Source organism: Sander vitreus, chromosome 3 (assembly GCF_031162955.1).
Source record: "Sander vitreus isolate 19-12246 chromosome 3, sanVit1, whole genome shotgun sequence".
NCBI classification, from domain to species: Eukaryota; Metazoa; Chordata; class Actinopteri; order Perciformes; family Percidae; genus Sander; species Sander vitreus.
In genome coordinates, this window is record NC_135857.1 from 29580871 (window position 1) to 29607557 (window position 26687).

General features: G+C 40.9%; 1 long non-coding RNA gene across 2 annotated transcripts in view; it reads right to left on the bottom strand.

The window, feature by feature from the left end:
- LOC144515773 (uncharacterized) overlaps window positions 1-25856 on the bottom strand; it is a 37627-nt gene extending 11771 nt beyond the window's left edge. Inside the window, exon 1 of one of the 2 annotated variants that reach the window (XR_013501775.1) lies at window positions 25422-25856. This is a non-coding gene — a long non-coding RNA (uncharacterized LOC144515773). Of the gene's footprint in view, window positions 1-8824; window positions 8901-25421 lie in introns of those variants that run through there. The other variant, XR_013501776.1, reaches the window with a different exon arrangement.
- Window positions 25857-26687: the final 831 nt, after the last annotated feature.

The following is a 26687-nucleotide window of genomic DNA, read 5'->3' on the forward strand; positions in this document are numbered from 1 at the left end:
TTTTTAGATTGCAGTCAATTATAATTTAAATAAGTAAGTTTGAAAGATTTTACTTTTCATTCCTATGAAATAAAGATAGAAGTCAACAAGAAGAAAAAATGTTTCTTAACTTTTAAAAATCAAGACTAGTTTGTACTGAAACTGTTCGCAAGAAAGTTTTTATCATGAACATTTACAAAACAATAATTCAACGTGAAAATGTATACATTTTACTGCTTACAACAAAGTTGAATTATATATATATATATATATATATATATATATCAATTTTATACTTTTTTCTTTCCTGAGAACATTAACAAGTAATCTGATTCTAAAAACAGAAAAATTACTTAACTTAAGCATTTTTTTTTTTTTTATTCAAATATCCTCGATTTTGCCATCAACCACACCACCACAAGTTTTGTCTCATAAAACAACAGCAAACCGGCGAGCAGTCACATGAGACACTGTGAGCCCTACAATCATCTCCCATATGCTCCTGTACATACTTACACTCATCCCATTAAGATGTTTCCTTTCCCCATCTGCTGGTACAAAAGAGAAACTACAGTACAGCCAGGAACTGCACAGACTTCATGCTGACAGACAGACAGACAGACAGACAGACAGACAGACACTGCTATGAGACATTTAGAAATCACTGAAAGTCACTTCATCAGCTCTTAAGTATGTATGCCATATACCTATAATGTTTAAGAAAGTGGGACATTTGGTACCTGTTATATACAATAACTGGTTTGTTTTAACACTGCATATTAAGGTTCATAATGAGAAAATATAGCAATTTTGTCAAAGGTTATAATTTGTAACAGTACAGAAACTAAATGTAGTGTCTCTACAAACCTGTGTCATCAAACTCACTATTCTGTCACTTTAAAGATACAGAAAACAGACCCATCCATATGAGATTAAGAAACTACTAAAACATAGAAAAGTGTTTTTTTTTATATAACGTTCCGGCTGGTTATTTTCCAGACCACTTTGATATAAATATTACCATTTGAATCAGATTTAGCCACTGACAATTCACACTCAGTAAATATTTATTGTTACTGTGACATTGACAAAATTATCCCCACTGGCATCAGTCAGAATGACATTTCAGCAAATCAAAGCCGTACAGGAGACAACTGGCTGTCTGGGCTCCGGACTGAATAATAAATTTGTCCCCAGACTGCTGCATAGCAACACTCGTCGCAAAAGAGGGAAATATGCAGAGGCAACAACACCGGAATAAAGGTTTAGGGATGTGAGAATCTTTAACTACTTTAAAATCGGACACATTTATCCTCCATTCCATGTGTTTGAGCGTAATCATGACACAGCACGGGTTATATTTCTGAATATCATCAATGTAGGGTATACAGCTTCAGCATTAATATTCAACTAATCATTCAACACAGCGAGCAGTTGTCAGCTCTGGTTTGTACTCTCCCGTAAAATCACAGAGAGGCTGAGTCATAGTTTGAACGTTTGTCTCTGAGAGCTGACTGTCATTTGACAACAGACTGACTGACATTTGACCAAGATTTCCCCAAACCTTTCAAATGGAAAGACTGTTGCACAAATGCATGCTGACAGCAGCAAGTCATGTTACTGTAACCTTGTCAAAGCAAAGGCACATCTAGTATATTTTTAAAAGATCACGGGGCGGTTATCTGCGATTATGGATTAACATGTTCTTTATACTTAAAAGAGCTATAGCTACCATTGAGGACATGACGGCCATGTCCCCTGCAATATTCCTGGAAAATTGGAAGAAATACAAATACACACGTTTTTTTTAAGGTTGTTTCTGATAACTGTTTGTAATAAAAGTGACTGTTTTAGAGAGAGAAAAATATACAAATACAATAAAAGGAATTTTGCATTATCCACCAACAAGTACTTTACATACCTGGTATCAGAATATAATGTACAGTAGGTAGATAAAAATGATCTTAACTCTGACGTGGCTGAAAGGCCCAGAGAAATTAACAGTTAAATGAATGTTGTAATTTTAGTTTTTTAAATAAATCTATGACTGGTTAGTGGTATTCAGATTCTTTATTTAAGTAAAAGTAACTAATACAAAATGATATTACAAGTAAAAGTCAGGCATTCAAAACCGTTCTTAAGTAAAAGTAAAGCAGCAAAGTATTAGCAGTATTAGCAACAAAATGTACTTAAAGTATCAAAATGTAAAAGAACTCGACATGCAGAAAAACTGATATTTTATCATATATTGCAATATAGATGTCACTGAAGTATTAATGCGTAAGCAGCATTTTACTGTTGTAGCTGGTTGAGGTTTTATATACAATGAAGTAGTTTAGTCCTGTGGTTCCCAACCGAGGGGTCTGGTCCCTGCAAAGGGTCACAAGATAAATGTGAGGGGTTTTGAGATAATTAATGGGATAAGAAAGAAGAAAAAGTTCTGCAACACAAATTTATACCCATACTTTTCCATATTCTATAAAAAGAATTCTATATTATTTGGAAAACTTTAGCTCAAGAAGTTATTCGAAAGCAAAATCTGAGTTTTGTTTAAGTTTAAAGAGGGCTCCAACTAGTATTTATGGGATGGGTCACAGGCCAAAAAGGTTGGAAAACACTAGCTTAATCTTTAACAATGTATCAAATGTTATAATACGCTTAGTAAATGTTTTTAAAAAATTTAATCTAATAAGAAACTATAGCTGTCAAATAAATGTAGTGATGTTGAAAGGACAACAGCTCGCTCTGAAATAGAGTGAAGTAGAAGTATAAAATAACATACAATGGAAATACTGAAGTACCTCAATATTGTACTACTAAATACTACTACTGAGTACAATACCTGATAGTGGTGTAATGGACCATATCCGTGGTCCATACTGCTCAACACTCACGATTCGGGAAAGCATGTGAGCCGCGGATTAATTGCAAAGTTTAACCGTAATTATAGTGTGAAATACATTTTTACTGTTGCTGTCACTTAAAGTGTCTCTATCTCTAAATCTCTATGGAGGGTTGCCGTAAAAAGATACAGGCAACGCAATTTTCTGTTCATGTAAACAGCGCATATTCAAATCTGTTGTATGGTCACGTGAACGGAGCATGTTAAAAGCAGTTAATAGAGGCGGTAATGGCTACTGGACGAGTGGAAGAACTCGAAAAGCCATGACGCCAGCTAAAGCTTCATCGTATCAGCGGCAGTAGGTAATTGAGTTACCCGAGAGCCGGGAGCTTAGAGCCGGGGGCTTAGAGCCGGGTACAGAGCTCCAACGTATCAGTTGGTGATTGAGTTACCCAAGAATAGGGGGCTTAGAGCCGGGTACAGACGCCGGGTACAGAGCTCCAACGTATCTTTTGGTAGTTGAGTTACCCAAGAATAGGGGGCTTATTGCTGGGTACAGACGCCAGCTACAGAGCTCCATCATATCAGTTGGTAGTTGAGTTACCCGAGAATAGGGGGCTTAGAGCCGGGTACAGACCCTTTTTTGTGCTGATCCGAAAATGTATCCGATCCGTGACTCAAAACCGTGATACAATCCAAATTGTGTGTTTTGTGTACCGCTGCACCCATAATACCTGAGTTAATGTACTTAAGTTAACTTAACTAACCTTAACTTAAGTTACCTTCTACAAAATGGCGCAATGTTACATCACTCAAAGACAAAGACACATACTCCAAAGTTTGCACCATCACTGGAGGCAACAGCACCTCCCCTGGGGTATTAACAACCAGCGCCACAGGAGGAGGAGCACAGTGTGCGGAACGCCACCAAGCTTGAAGCAGCCACGGCACTAGACAGGCAAACAGCTTCATGCCAGACATCTGCCGCATTTCCTTTTTTCCATATTCCCATCCCTCGCTCCGGAAAAAGACAGAGGCCCAGGGAAAAGGTGGACAGACAAGGAAATCTGAGACAGAAGAGATGGGCGAGATAGGCGTCAGATCAGAAACAACAATGGATAGCCACGGCTTTGACAATGCCTTTCCAACCCTGACACCCAGCCACCCCTCCACCCCCCACCTCCCGGAGAGCAAAGACCTTTGCTCTTTCTCCATGACAGGCAGAATTCTTTTGTCTGGGTCCGCCAGACTCTGGCCGGACCCAGACAAAGGCAAGAGCACAGAGGGGACTGAGAGAATGACAGAGCGGACAGAGGGGAAGGTAGAAGGGGGTGATAAAGGGAGGGATAGATGAATGGAAGGGGTAAGATCGGCAAACCGTGCTCACCTTTTGTCCGCCACATTCTCCCTCTCCCTGTCTTTGAATGTGTGTATGTCATTCATTTTCCGATTTTTTGCACAGTAATCCAGCAACAAAGTTTTTTTTCATTCTTTTTTTGAGTGAGGGACGCGAACGCCCAGAGCGTGATGATCATTCATTTTGTATTTTCATTATTCGGTCGAGTTTGCGCCACAACTGCCAGGTGTTTTTCTTTCCCCCCTCCTCCTCAATGCTGTCTTCTTTGTCCAGTGCGGTCCACAGTACTGGTTGGTAATGGCATTAAGAACAGCAGGAGAGGAGATGAGAGGAGAGGAGATGAGAGGAGATGAGAGGAGAGGAGAGAAGAGGAGAGAAGAGGAGTCAGGTGATATTGTTTAGTTGTGGGTTTCAGTGCTCTTCTTCTACTTTACCACCCAGTTACAGCACCAAAAGTTCCCTCACTCCTATCTTCCTGTTTTGTGTACTTTTACTTCCACAGTACAACACTTTAGAGTGCGTCAAAAAAATATAAAAGTCTCTTAGTCATAGGTCACAAGTCTAGCCATTTTTTTTGTAGGCGTCAGTTAACTTTTCAAGTTAAATATTTTACTTTTCTTGTTAGAAAATGTTACAATCACTAACACTTCAATAACAAATCAATATTTTTTACATTAACAATGAATTAAATTACTCTGCAAAGGTTCCGTCATAGTAATAAACCTACAAAGATATATCACCCAGATATATCGCACGCCTCCTCTAGCCCATTGTCTTCAGCTGCCAAGATAACCCACCATACGTAACCTGTTCAGCACCACCAGGTAGATAAACACAGCTAACGTTAGCAAAAGAAAAAAAGTCGAACATCTAAAGACATAAATACTTTACTCAGGAGATGGTGGAGACCAAAACAGAGCTAAAGGTAAAGTGAATATTGGTTTGCTGTGGTCATTAGATCATTGGTGGACAGCACCTTTCACCACAACCAACAAACAATAGGCAATAGACCTGGAATACGGAGGACACAAAGGAAATGAGGGCCGCAGGCCGGCGTCCTGGTCAGGCAGAGGAAACGTGAAAACTGGCCTCCTCTACCGAGTATTGTTCTAGCAAATGTCCAGTCACTGGATAATAAGCTGGATGAACTCAGGAGCAGTATGACTTTTCAACAGAACACTAGGAATGCAACGTTATATTTTATTTTACAGAGACTTGGCTAAACCTTTCGATTCCAGAGTCGGACATTGTTCCAGAGGGACTCTCCATTCACTGCCAAGACTGGACAATCGCATCGGGGAAGAGCAAGGGGGGAGGCGTCTGCTTCATCAACAACCAGTGGTAATGTGGAGATCATTTCTACGGGCTGTTCTCCTAACTTAGAGCACCTCATTATCCGATGCCGCCCTTATCTCCCAAGGGAGTTTACCTCGGTCGTTCTCACACAGATGTACATCCCACCACATAATGACACCGCCCAAACACTGGACGCGCTGTATGGAGTTATCGACAGGACAAAAATATAATTTACATCTGCAAATGCATCAATGACATTGTACTGAGTATAGTAGTACTACTATAGGGACATTCCCAAATCAGAAGCACTGGGTTAGCGGGGAAGTCTGTGCCAAGCTTAAAGCACAACTTGGGTGATTTGGATGAACAACTTCACAAGAACTTTCTATACATGCTTTGAGAAAAACCCTCCCCGTCTGAGGAGGTACAATAGGCCCAGGACAGATGTCCACTAGTAATACCCAGGGCAGATGTGTGCTGATCCCTCAAAAGGATTAATCAATGCAAAGGCACCTGGACCTGATGGCATCCCTGGCCGAGCTCTCAAGGTGTGTACAAACCAACTGGCGGTATGTTGGTGTTTCAAGAAGACCACCATAGTCCCTGTCCCCAAAAAGACTAAAGCCTTCTGCCTGAATAACTACCGCCCAGTAGCACTCGCCTCCACCATCAGGAAAGTGCTTTAAGTGGTTAGTCAAAATCTCTGGACCCACTACAATTTGCTTACCTGGACCAGAGGAACACATGTTAGAATGCTGTTGGTCATTGCACTATTGTCATTTTTACACTATGCATTGATGGACCAGACAAACTTGCTTTTTGACTTGCATGTCACATCTCAAAGACTTGAGGCATGACAAGACATGTTTTCACCTTTTGATTAACTTTCTTAAATCAATCAGCACTGTCTTATCGAGCATGGGAAACTAGAAGACAGACACATTGGGTTAACAGTGTAATGTTACACCCTGTACCTACTGTACACACACTCTCTCACACACACACACACACACACACACACAATGCAGTGTTACCTCCTCTAGTACACCACTAACGGAAGACACCCCTCCCCTTCCTTTGAGTATGTTCCAGCTCCAGGCTCTCTTGCAGGGCTATAACTCATAAGTCGCTATAGTCGCCACAGTATACTGCACATTCTGCTGGGGCACATATAGAGGGGAACAGTTAGTGTTTTTTTAACGGCTCAGCAGAGAGAGGAAGCCGAGAGGAAGTGTGTGTGAAACAGGCACATGGACAAGAGAGGACGTTTTCCACTGAAGGCGGTAAAATAAATAGAGATGGCAGCCGAGGAGAAAATGGAGTACCGTGACACATTGAACTCAATGAACTTCAAATGGAAAATGGCTGTTTCCAGTATGTGATCTGGAATGCAAGATCTGAGATTGATGGCTAAATTAACAGAATTCAACAGAATAAATATTATACTATCTAATTTTAACCTGCCCAAGACACTGCATATAAGATGCAGACTAACCGACTAAGGAGACAGAGAGAAAGGGGGAGCAAAGATAAAGTAATGCAATGAGAGTAAGTTGTCTTAAAGAAGAAAGATTGAGAGAAAGAGAGAGAGAAAATGAGATGTCTGGTGCCCAGAGGAACTGAAGAGCTCGATACTTCTAAAGCCTTCACTACAGTATGTTTTATTTATGTGTTCCTTTGCTGCTCTCTGCCAGACTGACTTACTGACAGAACAGATGAAACACTGACTGACTGGTTGGATGACCTGATAGCTGGCTGACTGACTGACTGACTGACTGACTGATGTGTGATGCATGATAGCAAGTTGGTGTGGCAGACAGGTGTTCCTGTCAGTTTGTTTCCTTCTGAGGCTCTCTGTCAATCAAATACTGTAGACACCGGAGGTTAACAAACAACTCTTTCTTTATCAAGTTCTGCATCTGTGTCCTTTCAGCATATTATATTTTCATCATGCACCTTTGTTATGACCCTGACACATATTCTGGACTTCCCTGTGCCAGAAAGGTGGTTCTGGGAATGTGTGGCTGTTATCATGGGTTCTGTAAGAATTGTAATAGTGTAGTTGCGCCCCGCGGCACTAGCTTGGTAAGCGCTTTTTTTGTCAGGACTCATTTGATTCTGCCAAGGCTCTTCTTTGCAGCATTGTCAGGTTTATGTTAGTTCAGCCTCAACCGCAGTCCTTTGGGGAAAGAAATGTTTGATCTTAGGTGTGGGGGGGGGGTGTTATGACCCCGAGTCATAATGGTTTTTTTTGTATTTCAATGTGTGCCGTTTCCCTCCCTGCCAGAGAGTGGTGCTGTTCACCCTGATATCTGTGTTTTCTCAGTATACTGTGTTGCACGTGGTGGACTGGTAGACTAATGGCGCCTACTTTAAAATGGCACCTACCGATGCCACCTTGACTCCCTCTTTTTCCTGATTCTAACCAGACCGCGCTATGCTGCCTAGTGATCGTTCATTATGGTGTTGATGTAGGTAACGTCAGCCTATATAGCTAGTAACGTTAGCTTGCTTCAACACAAATGCTGACAGCTAAACAGTGTAAAGTGTGACTATATTTCACTGGAAAGGATTCAACACCCGGACGTACAACAGTCTGCAGCTGAAGACACAGAGGAGACCAGCTGTAATTTGAGACAGCATGGATACTTCTGCTGTAGGATAAACAACAGTGACGGGAGTGTTGCGTTTGGGTCCGGCTCCGTTGCGTTCAATGTTGTTGTAAAATACCCTCTGTACTATACTAGCGTTTCTTCTTTTTGTCGTTTAACAGAATAATAATAATAATAATAATAAAGTTATTGTTATTACATTTTAAATAAATCATTTAAATGTAAGGCCAATTTATGCTTCTGCATTAAAACGACGCCGTGGGTACATAGGTAGGTACGTGGATATACGAACCCTATGCCGTAGCCTGACATGCACCTCTTAAAAAGTGTAAATACACATCACGGAGTCACAGACCCCTACAACTGTGATTGGTTCGCTTGGCAGTGACTTGGTAGCGTTGCCTCCCCCCCCGACTCATTTCCTGGTTCTCCTTCATAAACAACATGAAATCAAGGAGAGGGTTAACTTTTCCTGCTACAGATTTCCAACCGTGGTCAGAAAGCGTCGGTACTCGCTCCAAAGCTTATCACCGTTAATTTCTCACTCGCTCTACCACATTCTCCATGCACACACACATGCTGGCCCTGCTTTTCTCTTAAAGAGATTGATGCACACACCAACGCACAAGTATAAACTTCAGGCCACTTTCATAGGCTACGGTGAAAGCCCCAGTGTGGAGCCTCTGCAGAGGCATAAATCCCGCTTTAGGCAGTGTCCTCATATAGGATCCTACTGACCTGAGGGTAGAAGCTCCTTCTGAGCCTCTCAGTGCTGGCCTGGTGTATCCACTACCTTCTTCCTGACCTCAACAGGGAGAAAAGGCTGTTAACCGGGTGGCAGAATTAAAAATGTGCATGTATCACGGTCACATTTCATCTTTGTTTACACATATTCTTCTTGTTGTTCTTTGACTTGACTTTGTGCATGTCTTGTGTTTGATTGTGTGGTGTTTTTCTTGTTTGACTTTGTCGATCGGCTTTGTTGTTTGACTTTGCACATCAGTTCAGTTAAATAATTTGCATTCATACATAACTTTATGCCAACTGAAAGAACAGGCGTTAAACAGTAGTGAGGACATCAGACAGATGCAAACATGTATGTAAACACAAAAACTGTAACACTATTTTAGCACAAATAGAACTTAAACGAAAAGAAAATTTCGTTTAACTACTTCACCTTTTGTCTCAAATATGGAAAGGATGACTGTCTCTCATATACAGTTAGCCTAGAAATCTAGATGCACCCTGACTAAAGCACTGCAATAATTAGCATGACAAACCACTGAAGTGGCCATCGAGTGCTGATTCCATGCAGTGTTGACCTGCTAGCTGTGCCAAACAAGCAAACTCTAAAATAAAAATACAGAGGCCATCTGCAGGTGTTGAAGCATGTCCTTATCCACCCTGTGTGTCAATCTTGAAAACTTAACCTTTATATTTAGCTTAGCTGTTATGTTTCCAGATTGTCAAATAAATAGAGGTTTCTGCATTATAACTTTTTATATTAAATTTCCTTTCATTTTTACCAAACGAGTGGAGCTAATGTCTCTTCTTCTTCATCATCAAATTTGCTGCATTAAAATGAGATCTATGATCAATGGCAGCATTTACAATCATTTGTGATTGGTTAACATGCCAAATGCATACAACATAACATCCTACATACAGTGCTGGGGAGTAACGGAATACATGTACCGGCGTTACGTATTCAGAATACAAATTATGAGTAACTGTATTCCGTTACAGTTACAGTTTTATAGTTGACATTTTATAATTTACATTCTCCTACGTGCTGATTTACTAGCTCCAGAGCTGTTGAAAGACTGACTAGCCACGTTTGACATGCTAGCTTATGTTAGCTAAAATTAGCTCGTGGTAGCTTAGACTGCGGTTAGATTTTTGTAGTATGCAGTTCGGGACTACAAATACAACAATCTATCTGCTTGTTTAGGTACATATTCAGCCAGTTGGAACAGAAGAACACACCAGAATAGGCCTGTTTAGTAAGCTGTATGTGATGGCCGCATTCCTACACTTATAAAATGCATTTCAATGTGGAAGTAATCCAAGTGTTCAGAATACGTTACTCAGCTTGAGTAACATAACGGAATATGTTACAAATTACATTTGTGGGCATGTATTCTGTATTCTGTAACGGAATACGTTTTGAAAGTATCCTTCCCAACTCTGCCTACATACAAATGCATGCCTACTAACAAATTCAATTTTATTGAATTCACACTTAACCCTGCATAAAAAGTGTTATTAGGCTCTAAATAGGCTCATTGCCAGAGTGACACACAACAAACAATAGCATGTCCTGAACATGACAAAATCATTTACTTTGGAGATTTAGCTCTTAAGATTATACCCAAAAATGACTTGCCTTAACATAAGTGGTAGCGAGCCCTCTAATATGAAGGTCTGACCAACTCGTGCTATTGATAGGTAATGCCTATGTGGTGGAAAAACATCATCTTCATGAAATCTTTCTGCATGTCAAAGCGGGTGCAATTGTCTGTCGACTGTATTGACTGAACCCGCCCTTCCCCACGCATGCACGCACACACGCATGCACGCACGCACACCTAAGCTCCAGGCAAGCCTATCACATCACAGCATTGCTGCCCCACATTTCTTTCACTTATCTGGGGTAGCTGAGCACAGATGGCCCCCTGAGAGAAGTGTAGATACCGGGTTGGCAGGGAGGCTTTGGGGAGGTCTGCTGGCCGCCAAAATAATTACCTGTCACACGAGGGTGATAGTTTGTGGCGAAAAGCAGCATGAAATAAAGTAGTCTTCTTATTCCCCCTCTCTAGCTCTATTTTAATTTACTGCACTCTTGTTCACCTATCTTCCCTCATTGCACTTCCTCTTGCTGTGCTGGTCTCTCACATTTCTCCACAATGATGTGGTCAATCATGTCATGTCAATCATCTGTCCGGCTACGTAGGCTTACACACGAAACACTTCAGCAACTACAGGCTAGAAGTATGATGAACAAGAAGACACAAAATAAGACACAGAATGGATAACTGCTTCTAGACTTGTGTGTATTGTGAAACAAACCTCATACTTCCACTTCTATCTTTGGAAGAGAGTTAGACTTTATTTTGTATAATTGTATAATATAATTGACGGATACTGGTTGTCAATGAGCCTGACTTATGTCACATTTTATGTGTGCATACATGCATGAACAACCTCACTATCAGAAGTAGCAGTGTAACTTCATCCAATCACTATGGTATTAAAGAGATGACAAAAACAAGTCTAAAACAAAAAGTTAACTTCCAAAACAAAAAAATATGATGAAATGTATTGCAACTTCTGATAGACAGACGAATGGACAAATGAACTTAGTAGCCTAGCCTTTTGCTGCTTGGCCTGTTGCTCTAAAGCAGCATCTGAAATGCAAGATGCTGTTGTTAGCTGACGTAACCGGTTCTTCTTGGAATTCTTGGATCCACATAAAAAAATGGTATGTTTAAAAAAAATTTCAAAAAAATAAAGATATTAATGACTTGCAGAAATATAAGCCTTAATACTGTGCAGTCCAAAACTCCTATTATCAAACTGCAAACTGCAAAATCAAGACATTTTCTTCTGACAAAATATCCCAAATGGAAAGCAGCCTTCCTGAGCATTCAGACCTGTCAAAGCCCTGCTGACGGATGGACTGGAGGATGAAGGGATGGAGCAGTGGCATAGGACAAAGGCAAAGAACATTCATTTCAGCCTACATGCACCTCTCACACTCCTCATAACAAAATAAACACTACCTGTGGTGCTTGGCCCCATGCCAGCATTCAAGGAGAAACAGCCAGCAAAAAAAGAATAAATAAATCTATCTTTCTTCATCAGCCCATGTCACACTGCTCCTCAGGACCGTCACATCTATCAGTAAAGTTTCACTCAGCACGAACACTTTTAATAAACATCACACAGCTCACCTCAGATGAAAATAGTGTATGTACAACAGAACCGAGCAGGTATTGGGGCCTTCAATGGAAGAGTTGCATTTGGGAAGCCCTTAAAATGAAGTCAATTCTAATCAACACACATACCACATACAGTAAGTACCCAACGTCCATTATATTGTTGTTGTTGCCATACATTTGTATACTCTATAGTCAGGGTTAGGGTTAGACAGTTTTTAGTCTCTAGCTGGACCCTGACAACTTGGCGTGGGACCGATTAATCAAGGCTTGTGGTGTGATTTAAAGTTGATTTAAGCTAAGATTTTTGACTGAGGGGAATATGTTAGTGTTAGAAGGATAAGGTTAGAAGTAGGGGGTTAGAGTATTTTTACTAGGGTTGAGGAGGCTAACATTAGTTGCTAACTAGCTTAACTTTTTTACTTTTTTATTTATTCAGAATACAGATATACAAACTATAAAATAGAGCTTTTGCCTCGGGTCGAGCATGTAAACAAAACCTAGGAGCTCATAACTGTACATAACAAATCAACATAAAGAAGAAACTAAAATAGCTAACTAGCTTAACTGTTCTCCTCACTCGTAGTGACGAAACCACCAGTATTTATCACCCAGTCTGCAGTTCCCCGATGGAGCTCTTTACCGTCTTTTAGCTTATTTTTTTCTTTTACGGCCCGCAACTTCACTTGTACTCAGGAGGTAAAGCGGTCGTCCATTAATTAAAAGGTCGGTGGTTTGAACCCTGGCCCCTGCACTCTACACGTTGAAGATACTGAACCCCGAATTGCTCAGGCACAGCCATCTGTGTGTGTGTTTGAGTGTGCATGTGAATGGTTATCGCCCCTGTAGCCTCTGCCACCAGTGAATGAGTGTGTGTGTAAATGCTGGCTTGTGTTGTAAAGCCCGTTGAGTGGTAGCTAAGACTAGAAAAGTGCTATATAAATGTAGTCCATTACCATTGTTTGCTAACATGGTCACTGTGACAAGTTTGTACTGGAAAGGGCCGCAGGTTGGAATAGAACCCGCAGCAGCTGTAGCAAAGACTGAGCCTCTGTACATGGGATGCACACTTAACCAGGTGAGCTAGCCAGGCAGCCCAGGATGTTTTTTTTATTCATATAATCTATAAAATATCCAAAAACTGCGGTTTTCAAAAACAAATATACAAACGTAGATCAAACCACATGCAGGTGGTAGGGAAGCGGTTCGGACCTCATGGGATCTAGCCTTGGGCCTCCCCAGCTTACTTTTCTTTCCACCCAGAGCCAAATGTGACCGCCTTGTAATTGCTTCCGTACTACCCCTGCAATGTACAAGTGTAAATATGTTAGAATGGCAGGTAGCGTGGGCTCCTCCGCTAGAGAACACAGGCTCCTACTGTAAACAGGATTTTTCTTTGAACCCAATGCACCCGCCATGTGTGTCACATGGACATACTTTGAGAGGCTTGATGGAGTTTACCCAGATCATAACTCCCTTTACTAGGAAATAAACAAATATGATTAAATTATGATGCAAGGCCCCTATAAATTTACGAAGACACTTTGGTCTTGTGTCTTTTTTTATCTGAGGGCATGTTGCTGCTCTCTCTGAGGCCCTCAACAACATTAGTTTGGCTGGAAATAGCCGTCTCCTATTTCCCAGAATTACCGCCCTGGGTGGATGTTGAAAGCGGTTTGAAAAATAGCACCTCGCATTTCTTTGTCTTTCCTGAAACAGGACACTGAAAGGGGAAATGTGGCATAGTTAAGTAGAGTAACTGCTTTTGAAATGTGTACACCTCAGTCAGGGCTTGAAACATTCACTGCTAATAAAAAAGTAGTGATATTTTGTTATCATTGGACACCTTTGTTTTCCTGTGCGCCCTTAATCATTCCATTTAAAACCCTCATCACTTCACCACTCTACATTTCAGAAACCCAAGGTGTTTTATTGAGAGAATGTGTGTGATGTTAAACATTTTTAGAATTGTGACAAGTCCAGCTCATGCTTGTAGGCCCCAAGGACACAAATGAAATAAAATAAATGCTTTGAGGGAGGATGACAAAGGGTTGACCTTACTTCTCTGAAAAGTAAATGTTCCCACTGCTACTCAAGGTTCAAGGTTAAACACACAAAATGGAGTCCATTCATAGTCTATCTTGAAAATTAGCCAGTTGGCTAATCTAAAAAATAAATCCGCAAAATAACAGAAAAAGTCCTGGCAGCTCATGTCTCGGACTTTGTCCCGTAATTAAAAAACGGAAAGTATGTGTGTAGCTACAGTTAAAATACATAACATTTTGTTAGGCCTATATAAAATTCTTTCATACAAAGCAGTTATTAAACTTTTGAAAATGTGAAAGAAATGCAGAAAAAAAGCAACAAATATGTCGTAGAGAGTGTCACAACGTGGACTTATTCAATCTCCCAAAACACTCCTTGGCCGACAAAAGTTGTCGGGGCACAAATTATGCAATTCAAAATGTAAATTGCTGACTGTTAATCACGTTCTATGGACAATTTCTGTTAAAATATAGAGACATACAACTGCTAATATGCAGATATCTCTTAAGAGTGTGGCACATTTACAGAAATGTGTCATGATTTCATCATGGCAGCCCGTGCTTCTTCTTGTTCTGTGTGTTTTTGTTTGTTTCCCCTCATGTTTCTCCCTCCTGTGCTGAGGACTGTGAGCTGGTGGCGCGGCTTAGCTGGCAGGTGGCGCCAGGTGAGGCTCATTCCCTAATCACCCTCCTGCAGTATTTAAGGCTGGCTCTGTGAGCCACTTGTCGCCAGATCGTACATTCTACTAGCGTGCCTGCCTTGCTTGCTTGCTTGCTTGCTTGCTTGCTTGCTTGCGCTCTTATTTCCTGTATATCCTGCCTGCCTGCCTGCCTGCTCCTCCCACCTGCTTCTCTCTCACTGTAAGGATTGGATTCAAGCCTCTATTGTTTGTTGGACTCTGGAAGAGGCCATACCACATGGTCATCGCCACCACTTCACTGGACACGCTCTGGAGAGCGCACTGCACCCACCACTCACCACTGGATCCCCTCGATACAACCCCCCTTTGCCACCAGCACAATTATTGTATATATATTCACGCATTAAATCACTTAGTCTTATTTCTTGTGTTTGTCGTCTGCTTTTGGGTCCAACCTCCTGTGCCGTTCCGTAACAAAATGTTGATTAATGTGTGTTGTCCATATAAATAAAATGTACCACTTCCTTAACAAAGTAATTCCCAAAATGACCTTTAAGTTATCCACCTTCAGTATCTAATTACTCCTGCTAATGACTCGGCTTGATATTTCACATGTAATTTGTCTTTTACAGACATGGGAGAACATTCTCACAATCACATATTCATGATACCCTCATGATGATTTGTATTTCGATGATCCCAACTTTTCATAAAATGCCATCAACAGGTCAAAATGTGTCCAATACTTTGATTTATGACCAAATTCCTAATAAAAAACAACTAATGACTTCATCCTCAGCTGTACTTTGGCTGTGAATCTTAGTCTAGCCTAACCCTAACCATGATCCTTCACTAATCTTAACCAAATTGTATTTGCCATAACCACGATCCATCCTTAACCTGAACCATAATGTAGTGTGGGATTAAAAGAAATGTAGTTATTGAACATAATCTAGGGTTTTGCAGAATTGTCTAATATCAATGTGCTGTCTAGCAATAGGGTTGTTTTCAACTGACTGCTTTAGTTTCCTTTTTGATAGTCTAAAATCAGTCTCCCAGGCTTTTTTTCACCACTTCACTGAAGATCATTCTGGCATGAACAAATAATCTGACAATTATTGAGTTTTGGGTACTATAAGTTCTAAATCAAAGACACTGATATTGGTGCAAACTATCAAGCACTGGTATAGCTTAAAATCCATAAATCTATGTGGTATTCTTAAACATGCCAATCAAACCTTAATGACAACCTAGAGATGGCAGAGATCCCTTCAGCCCTGGCTCAGCCTCAGGTTTACCGAGCCAACATCCTCTGACGCCCTGGCCAAATAGAGAGCCGTGACGTGCACCCTGCACCAAGACCAGTCCAGTGTAGCACCGTCCAGCCCAAGGCCAGACGCACTGGGGAATTTCATCTGAATTCAATTTCACCTCTGGCCTCTGTCGCGGCAGCTTGAGCCGAGGCAACACAAAAGGCCAAGTTTCACATTGAACGTGAGAACCCCCTCATCTCCTGACCCCTATTACCATATGAATGGGCCAGAAAATGTAACTGGGAGCAAAGAGAGAGCGAGAGAGACACAGAAGTGAGTGAGTCCAGGCAAAATGGCTTATTTTCGGAGCGCTTGGTTTACCTTTCCCGCTCACTGAGAGTAGGAATTTGTCTCTTCTCTTCACGTCGCTCTAGGACAGACATACATGTACAGATGCCACCTAAAGAGGATACTACAGCTGTTCAATGTCTGGTAGCTTTGAAACCAGGGAAGTCTCACTTACCCTTAGGCTGAGCATTCTGAGCATCCTCTGCCATACCTTATAACACAAACACTTGTGACTCAATCAAAGGGAAACTACAGGGAAAACTCCAACAGCTCCTTCCAAACATGAAACGGCCCCTCACACATTTTATACAAGACAAAAATATACAGTAAGTCTGAATATTTGTAAAACGGCGTATTTTAAAATGCTGACATTTTTTTTTTGGAATTAGCTTCTACTCTTAGCAATAAAAACCTACATAATGCAATATTTTCAAACAGTTGCTTATTTTACATAGACGGTGCTTAGTTGGAAAAAGGTGATTGCACACACTGTACAATAATCAGGATTTAGCTACATTTAAATCAGAATATGATTAATGTTGTGGGCTTGTTTGGTCACAGTCAAACAAATCTCATCGAACCACACCCACACAGTCCTGGGTTTTAACCTCTTAATAAATATGATGAGTTTACTTTGACTGTTGATTATTAAGTCATGGCTATTTAATGTTATAGAAAAACACTAAAATACCACTCCTAAATAGTTTTTAGGAGCTTCAAAAGTTAACATTAAATAGCAGTTGTGCCAAGTTATTCTGCTGCCAATATTTGTAAAAAAATATATATATATTTTCACACAGCATGGTCAAATGAAAAATGGTGTGTTGTCCTCCTCTAACCCTCAGATGGGGGAGAGAGCAGGAGAGGTGAAAGTAAAGGTAGGGTGGGAGTAGTACAGGTGTAAAGATGCATTAAGGTTTGGGTGGTGGTGGGGTTTAGGGCAGAGGAGCAGTAAGAAGAGACAGCCAGTGTGTGGGTTAGGGTTAAATCTGCAGACACACCTAGGAAGAACTGAGCACGCTCTCTAACCTCACTAGTGGTTAGTGAGGTTAGTGGTAGCATAAGGAGGCACACGGTTACAGTAAGTGCAAAATTAGAAATAGGACAAGGTAATGAAGATAAAAATGGATTAGGCCATACATGTGCAAATGTATTCCAATGTCTATTCTTGTTTTTAAATGAGCATGCTGTTTTTAATGTATAGCACTTTGGGTTTGCATGTAATAAAAAGGTGCCATACAAATAAAGTTGACGTTGACATAAACTGAAGTGAAATGAACAGTTTGTTGTCCCCGCCAGGGGTTTTGACCATGAATTACGGGTTTTAAAGGGCAATGCCAATGTCTTTTTTAAAACTACAACAAAATTGGGGAAGATATTAAGTAATCTTTAATTTGACCATGCCAGAAAAAAAATCTAACTAATACAAATAATGACGAGTACATAATAATATTGCCTGACTAGTGCCTTAGTTACAATATATACAGTACATATTTAATGATTTTCAATAAAAGCCCAAGTCTCATGTTGAAACCATTATAGAAAGAACTTTTCTTTGTCCTTCAGTGCGAGGCCATAAGTGAACTAGAGAAGCTAGAGAAGGACACGATCTATAACTGAGAAAAAAGATAAGCAGCAGAAACTGATGGGAACAGCGTCATTTACATTGTGAACACACTATGTTCGTTTCATATAGATACAGAGACGTCGTAGGAGTAAAGCCACTTTAAGTTTAAAAAGATCACCCTTCCACTTCTCAACTGAAAGCTGAAATAAATGCTCTTCTTTCTTTTCAGCTCACAAATATCCCTCACAAACCACAAATTTGAAAAAATACCCTTTTTTCGTAACTTGCCAAGAAAATGTTTTTGTGAAATAATGACAAATTGTTGCCACACTTATGACATTATGTTTTTTGGGGTAAAGGCCAGCTTTAGGTTTTGGTCAGCAATTCACTAACTTTAATTTGAAAAATGATTGCCCAAGTCCAAAAATGTTCATACACGTATTGGCAAAACTGCAGCGTTTAATTTTTGTAGGAATAACTATACATTTCCTGTGAAATCTAAACTTATATTCAATCATATATCTTGCTTTAATAGGCTTGCAGACTGCACTGTATATCTGAAATGAATGCATAATTCCAAAGTAAGTAGCACAGAGTAAGGAAAGTTACAGTATAAAGAAGGAAATAATGCATGGAATTATATTTTTATGAAAATGTGAATGAAATCTGGTAGTTTGCCTCATGCTGGCGACCACCTATAGGTCACACAGGAACCAGAGGGAGATTTGGAATAACAGACATGAAAAGATATGATAACATATAGATTTGAATATATTCAGCAGTCGACATTGAAGGTAACTTCTTCTACTGTTTTATTCCGTACGAGTCATTTGGGCAGCACAGTGAGTGATGGCTGAGAGGCAGAGCGAGCAGCCAGACCGAGCCCTGCCTCTCCCCTACTCCTCCTCCTGCATCACAGCCCGTGGTCATTATCACCCTCCAGACTGCTTTTATCATCTCTATAAATCTCTGCTGGCTCAGACACGGCGTAATGAGGAGACCTGCGAGACTGTCAACCTGTGACTCTCACCCCCGCTGAGGCAAGAACGGAGGGGTATGAAAAACGGTGGAGCGAGGCTGGGGAGAGAGAGACCGAGATGAAGAGAGTTACAAAGAGAGAGGGCAGGAGTCGGTTAGACGCACACCCACCGCCACCATTGCCACCCCCCCCCCCCCACACACACACACACACACACACTCCCACATACGCCACACGGCTTCAGTGTGAGCATTATATTCTGCTTAGAGGCCTTGAGTGTGGAAACGAAAGAGTCACGGTGGTCAGTTTGAGAATAACCATCTTCAAAATAAAAGCTTTCAGCACTTAAAGAAACCATCTCTGACATTTTCAAATTGCTGTCCATTTTATTTCTCCTCTCTATCACTGATGTAACCTGAGTCAACCGGTAGACATTTTATGAACAGTATTTACATTTGCTGCTCAGAGGCCTTTCCTGGCATGAAATCCACTTGTGTAAAGGAAATGATGGGTTCTACATTTCTGCTTTTGTTTATAAGAAACAGAAGTATTGAAGTACTGAGTATTTTGAATAAGCGTCACCTAGAAAAGAAAAGGAGAAACTACTGGACACACACTGGGATTGACAGGTGAGTGTGGTATGATGAGATATCACAACTACTTTGTTCAGTGCCACATACTACACACTAGTTAAATCACTTATAAAAGCAAATGATACATTTGTAACATGTAGATGTAGATCAGGTTTTGGCTGTTAAATACAATGCTGTTAATCTTCTCTAAAAATTATTTTATGGGATAACAAAATGATTTAACCGTAAAATGATTTAACCGTAAAACTACACTGAAATGCGCACAATACGTTTAAAGTGTGTATTCCACTGGAAAGGATTCCAACACCGAGATGTAATGTTACAACAGTCTCCAGCTGAAGACACAGAGGAGACCAGCTGCACTTTGAGACAGCATGGACACTGCCGGAGAAACAACAGAGACGGGACTCAGTGGTGCGTTTGATGTTGTTGTAAAATACCCTTTTGCCATCTAGTGTTTCTTCTTTTTGTTGTTTAACAGCAAATGACTGGTGAAATGGCATTTTAAATACATCATTACAATATGACCATATGGCCTAAGCAATAAACAAGCCATTCTTTAATCTTTGATTTTTTTTTTTTTATTATTATTTAGGATAAAATACTATTTCAGTTGCACTTTTGATAAGAGCACACATCTGCTGTTTTGCATAGTTTATATAAATAAAGAAATGTTTTTTTCAGTCATTTCATTCTCTTAAAAACAATTGTGAGAAAATCGTAAACTTAAAAACCGTGAATCATATCGAATCGTGAGTTGAGTGTATTGTTACATCCTTTGTGATTATTATCTATGCCCACACCCCCCCAAAAAAACTGCCTCATCTGTCAAAATCCCTGTAAATTTTGTACTAAAACTGTCCTTGTATACTGTGAACAGGTCTTTTTTTCTAGGAACTGCATGTCCACAGCAGCTGGCTGGTACAACTGCTGAGGGGAACAGTAACAAACAGCTCCAGAGAGATAGACCAGCGCTGACCTTAGTGACAAGTGAGTCTTTGTGTGTGTGTGTGTGTGTGTGTGTGTGTGTGTGTGTGTGTGTGTGTGTGTGTGTGTGTGTGCATGTGCGTGTGTGTGTGCATGTGCGTGTGCGTGTGTAAGAGCGAGACAGAGAGAGGGAGAGATGGAAATAGTGTGTAAACCAGCTAAACTCTCACTCTGAGTGCCTTTTCTGATGTCAGACAGAAGAACCCTGCGTTGCTGCTGACGCCCATGTAGCCGGTAAACCAAACACACTCTCTGACAGCTGATGCGTAGTATGGACTTTGACCCGCGCTGAACCTCACAACAACAGCGTCAGCTTGGCGCTTCCTCCGGTCTGATGCCCTCCCACACTGACAGGAGCCGTCTCCAAACCGCCCACACTCTCTTATGTAAGGGGATAATCCTGTGCAGTCATTAAAATGATGCACGGCACTGGAGGTATAGAGGCACATAACTATTTGATGCCTATGGCAAAATCAGTGCATTAATGTTCGATAACACCTCGCAACAGATTATATCTCCATACTGCACGTGACTTCTACCTTAACCCACTGCAACCTAGGCTGTCTCTAAAATGCAGAAGAATATTTGATGAACTGCAGCTCCTCTGACACTTTAATGACCCATGCCTCTCCAGACTCCCTGGCTCGTTCTCAGACATCTCAATCACCTTCCCCTCTGGTAAAAAAGAAAAGAAAAAAAAAAAACTCAATTCACTTGAACGCTTCCTGTGTGGCTCCTCCAACAGAAACAAAAAGGCAGCCTCTCCATCATCCAGCAAACCATAAGCTTCCCTTTATCTTCCCTTCCTCATTAAACTCTGAATAACTCAGCGGAGAGGCAGAAAGAGGAGAGAGAAAAGTGATTTAATTCTGCTGGAAGAATAAAACGCCCCTTGAGGTTGCCATGTTGAATGTGTGCCATGTTGAACAGGCTGGATCCAGAGATCACCGAGACAACGCAGCAGTGAAGAATAGTCTATAGACAGAGCTCCAGGCCAGCTGACCCACTGTAGATAATGTACCATGGATGTTGTGTCATTGTACCGAGAGGCTGGAGTCATGATGGTGACCCATCACGACCTCAGAGCGAGGCAGGCAGAGGCAGAGGAAGGAGCTCTGAAAGGAAGGTCAGAGGGAAATCGCAGCACCAGACTTGATATCTCAATTCATAAGCTGCACTGGCAACCTGGTCGCACTGAATGCATCCCAATTATTTCAATAAACCAGCAATTCTGGGAAGGGGAAGACCAGAGAAAGGGGACACAAGAAAAGAGAAATGGGTTTGACATTCAGGCAGGCGGGCTGAGGGAGGTAACAAGTTCACGGCCCTTTCAGAAAACATGGCCGCCTGCTGTGTGATGGATCATGGAGCCTTAGATAGGCCATCAGGGGTGGGACCCATGGAGGAACGCATGGGAACCCAGTCTCCCAGGAAGAAGGGAGTCATCCTGAGAGTTAAATAAATGAACTCCTGATGGTTCTGATACAAGCAGTAACAACAGCTTTCTGAGTTGCCCCATATGGAGCAATACAATACTGCTGCTAAGAAAAGACAAGACTGATGCTTCTGACAACCTCTATGCACACCACAAGGATTGACTGATTCAGTTCATTTGCATGTATTTGTTCTTAAATATATGGGGCAGAAAAAGAAAAAAATGTCATGAATGATGCTTGCAAATGAATGCAGTTGAATGCTAGTGAACCCCGACTACAGCTGGCAGAACAGATACTTTATTTAAAAAGGGGAAAACCAGATTAGTGGAGGCTGAAAGGGGTACTTCAGCAATGTAGTATGTATGTAGCACTTCCCTCCAACTTCTCTCAAGTGTAGGTTCAGGCATTCTGACTTTTAGTCACTGAGTCAAGTTTTAACAAAATGCTACATTTCCCATAATGTCAGTCAACAGAATATTTCATCAAATCTTATGCCCTCATCTTTCAAACTTCATTCCACCCATTTGTAGCCCCATTTCCTGTCAAAACGTTAACTTTAAAAGCTCCTCCACATCCACAGAAGACGCCTTAAAAAAACTGTTTTTAAAAGGCTCGGTAGTAGATCTTTATGTGGAAAATCTGCAAGTTGAAAAATGTGGGGGGGAACTGTTGTTTATTGCTGAAGTCTAGTTGTGATGTGTTTGCTTTAGTTAGTCAGAAACTAGATTAAAAAGAAATTATTCTTTAGAAAAGTAAGTCGAAATTTTAATCTTTGAAACTAATTTTAACGAAAGAAAATTGAATTAGCTTTGTTCAGCAGTTTGACCAGAGCTAGTAAGTGCACCTTGGGTTGGAATTTTCTTGTAAATCTACTTTTTTCAAGGCCAAGGCCAATGAACTTCCACGCTTGAATCACATTTAAATATTGTCTCCATTGAACATTTTCGATCAAGTACGTATGTAAGTAGGTAAGAATTTAAAAATGTCCATTCTAGTAGTTAGTTATGTTACGTGTGGGTAATGTGTAGTGCACAAGATATCAAAATTACCGTTTCAGTAGAGGAACATTTATGAGTCAAATTTTAACAAACTGCCAACAAAGAACTTTGTCTTCTGTCCCAAGCTAGGCAAAAGAAATCTGCCACAATCTGCTCCCGTTTTTTTAATCATCCGGCCTAAAAACCTAATTAGAAAATAAACACATTTTACAAAAACAATTCTAGACCTTCAATGGGCACACAATGACTATTCACTGTTCTTAAATCTCACCTAAATCACATAAACAAAAAAAGCCTTTCCCTTCAGAGAGACCTTAAGAGTAGTAGTAGAGGGTCTATAATGATGAAATGAAAGTATTAACAGTGATACCAATAATCAATCCTTTAAATGTTGCCATGTAGGTATGGGCCGGTTACCGGTTTCAAGGTATGAAAGGTTTGAAAAAGTAAAGGTTTCAAAACCACTAACATTTTCTGTTATACCGTTCCTAAGGTATGAGGAGTGGTCAAGGAGAGAAACTGCAGTTTAGTAATCCGTCTCCCTGCCAGTGGGAGTGTATAAAAATAAAATACATTGTGTTCAATAGGGGGGGAAAAAATGTTTTTTTACCCAGACATTTAAAATTTTTAAAGCTGTAATTGCAATACCGTGAAACCGTGATATTTATGCTGAAGGTTATCATTCCATCAGAATCGTATACCAGCCCATGCCTATTTCCATGTACAGATTTTGTGAGCACTAGTACGTACGAAACTGAGATATTGAGGGAAACATCCATTGTAACCATTACAGGCATGAGAAGTGAGCAGAGAGGGCCAGCTACAGAATGTCTGGTATGCTAGAGATGACGTTAACAGCCACTACTACTGTAAACATATGAAAGTACTGCTTATCACTGAGAAGGAGACTAATACTGACAAAACATGAATCAACTATCAACACAAATTCAACAATAACTGAATGGAATGACGGGAAAACTATTCACATGGAGTATTACTTGTCAGCCACCATACTGTTTGAAAATGGTTAGTGGTCACAGTGTATATTGTACATTAAAGTATGTATAAAGTTAACTGAATTAAGGTTATCAATTAATTGTCTTTTTTCGTTATTTGTTCCAGCACCTTAAATGCGATGATTTGATGCTTTTCTTTGTCTTATCTGACAAAGATGTGGTTTTTGAGTTGCTGGGCTCTACTGAATGTCATCTTGGGCTCTGGCAAATTACAATTGGACATTTAAAAAAAATAAAACAATGAATTAATTAATTGAGAAAATAATCAGGAGGAGCATTTTATCAAAAATGAAAATATACACTAGGTTAAATAGTAAAGCCATGACACCAAAATGTGATTACTGCCAGAATGTAATAAAAGACTAATACTCATAATTATAAGTCCATAGTAGTGCCCCGCTTCCCCAGCCTAGGAATAATAAACCTGTCAAACAGTCTCCTGTGAGGCCACTGCTGACACTTCGTTGTCAGTGGCAAGGCATGCTGGGATAGCTAATGGGACAGGCCCTCAGGGGTGCCTTGGACAGAGGACAGGCCCAGACAGGTGAGCTGTCTGACAGCTCCCATATGAAATGAATAGTCATCGATAATAACCTCTCAGCCTTTGTTGACTTAAAATCACAAATCACTGATCTCTGCTGTAAAAACCCCACTGACTTCATGTTATTACTGCATAATTGCAAATCCACTCTGATTACATCCAGTAATATTGTTTGATTGGGGGGATTTAAGGTAAGGCCAAGGCAGCATCAATTACAGGGAATAAATTTAATAATGAGACATTTTTAATTAACTTGTGATATATGAGATATGTGGGTTCTCAGTCAAATGCATGTATGAAACTTAATCAGGGGACATCCTCAATTTAAATTTTAAAAAGGTAGAAACTGAGCAGCCATACCTGACACGCTGACAACTGAAAACACGTTTCCCCCCCCCCGGCTGTCATCATATCGCTAAGCAGAGCACTTCATTCAATCTGCTGCCTATTTGTGTGCATGTACAGATCCCTAGAAAGAAGTTCGGTCACAAATGCATTCAAAAGTCTCAAAACTTGAAGTTGCTCTTACTGCAACTGTGATCATGTCTTTGTACCTCTGCCGCAATGCCCCCCATGTGAGTGGGAGTGTGCACCCAGCCTACAGTGCGCCTCCGTGATTTCTCCCTTATCGTAACCACGTGACCGCATTCAGCGAGTTTGTCCTCCTTCAACACGTGTATGCATGTGAACATCTGAGCTGATCAACTACACAGTTCCCACATCTAGCGCTGAAGGGAGCAGCTGGAGTTTCAGTACTTTTACTCGGCTGTGTGTGACACCGGTTGGATGGTGCGCAGTCTGTCAATCAGTCTGTCAGTCAGTCTTGTTACACAATCCCCTCACCACTGCACCCACTATTTTCGAAATTCAGAGTACAAGCACATGTAAAAGCACTATATGCACAATGAACACTCAATAGACAGGAGTTTGGAAGCAGAAAAAGCAGGTAGAGGAAAGGATTGAGCAGTTGTTTGGTCTTTCCTGGGCACTGACCTGGACAGCATAGCAAACACAGCGCCGGTCAGCCTCTCATCTTGCTTCTCTTCACAGATTTCACACTCCAGCTCCTTGCTGACTTCCTTTTGAAGTTGGTCCCTCCGCTATTTCTGAGGTGAAAGTCGTTGGCAGAGGAGGCAATGAGGGAGTGTGATGGGGGTGAAGTCTTTCTCTCTCTTTTTCCTCTTCTTCTTATTTTCTTTACTTCCCCCTTGTTCTAGTTTGCACTAGATGAAATCTGCACCTCCTCTTGCTCTTCCAGAGCAAGAAAATCTCTCCACACACACTAGTTGGAGAGGAGTAGGAATTAACACTGCGAGAGCGAGAGGAAGAGAGAGAGTGAGAGGCAGCGAGAGCGAGAGAGAGAGCAACAAAAGTCTGTTCAGTCACCTCGTCTCCCTCCTGTTCAAATTTAGAGGCTGGATTTCAGGCTGCAAGGCTAACTCTACTGGGCATGCCCATAACCGAGAGGCACACTTTGTAATGAACACTCACTTCCTCTCTTGTGCTTGCCTTCCCCCTCCTCCCTCACAGCTCTTTCTCCCCTCCCCTCCCTCTCCTCTCCCTTTAGTTTTCAGTTCAGCAGGGATCAGGAATGCTGCTCGGACCAAAGTCCACGGAGCAAGCACCACTTTGCACGAAAAAACAATTTCACACTTTAAACGCAACAGACTGCAAAGCAGAGTGTAGGAAAAGCAAGACAAATATTCCATTTTGAAAATATGAAAAACATTCCCTGCTGTCCAAATTAATTATATTGTTGGCTTGCTGCACATTTCCAGTCCATGTAATTCAATCGCACATTAGATGTCTGTCTAGACTTCAGTGATGTAATACCTAACCCAAAACTAATGGACATGTCACTCAAAATGGCAAAGCAATTACACACAGTCAATTTTGACAATAAAATGTCCTCGTGAACAATTTCGTGCATCTCTTCTGCTTGAGTGAGATAAAAATATTATCTGGACCTAGATGGCATCCTATTTAAAGTCTGCCTATAGGCTGGGCTCTGTTGTGACTTATTACTGGTCCAAACAATACACATAGTGATGTTGCTAAAAAACTCAAGCAGATTCTTCCGACAGGTATGTTAGGTATGTGGAATTTGCTGTTTGGATGCAGGAGAACAGTACTGTTTTTTTTCTAGTCTTTGTACTGCGATGAGTGACGTATTTCTTTAGCAAGTCAGCCTTGTGCCAGTGCTATCTCAGGCTCCCCACGCTGACCCAGATTCTCCCCGGCAAGCTATCAGAACACTAT